A 442-nucleotide genomic window follows, 5' to 3' on the forward strand; every position below is an offset into this window, starting at 1 on the left:
GGGGTGGAGGATGCTGCCCCCCTGAGAAGGTGAAGAGGAAAAGGAGACCAGCAGACAAGCCAGCTCGGCCCGCCCCCTCCCTGTCCGCAGGCCGCTCCCCCGGCGGAGGAGCAGGATGGCGCCTGTCCGTCCTTTCGAGCTCTGCACAGGCTCCTGCCTGACCCCCCAGAGCTGGCATCGGGCTCGGCATCGGAGCCAGAAAACCACGGCACGGCCGGGCCCGCAGGACAGCACCGAGTCCGGGCAACAGGAAGTGTCCCGGAAACTCGACCTCTGCACCTCCTGGCCCAGACGGGGTGCTCAGACCCACGGCCACACCCCTCACGCCAAGCGCAGGACTGTCCAGCCCATGTGCAGTCCCCAACGCCTCACGGTGACTCTGAGGCCAGGAACGACCCAGGGGAGGGAGACGCAGGGCCGCCCCCTCGCTCCCCAGGCCCCA

At 69.5% G+C, this 442-nt stretch overlaps 1 protein-coding gene across 1 annotated transcript in view; it reads right to left on the reverse strand.

Moving 5' to 3' along the window:
* The window catches only part of PNPLA7 (patatin-like phospholipase domain containing 7), a 48,924-nt gene that overhangs the window by 28,230 nt on the left and 20,252 nt on the right, over positions 1–442 (reverse strand). The window lies entirely within an intron of this gene.

The sequence above is a fragment of the Myotis brandtii genome, unplaced genomic scaffold (genome assembly GCF_000412655.1).
Source record: "Myotis brandtii unplaced genomic scaffold, ASM41265v1 scaffold691, whole genome shotgun sequence".
Lineage (NCBI taxonomy): Eukaryota > Metazoa > Chordata > Mammalia > Chiroptera > Vespertilionidae > Myotis > Myotis brandtii.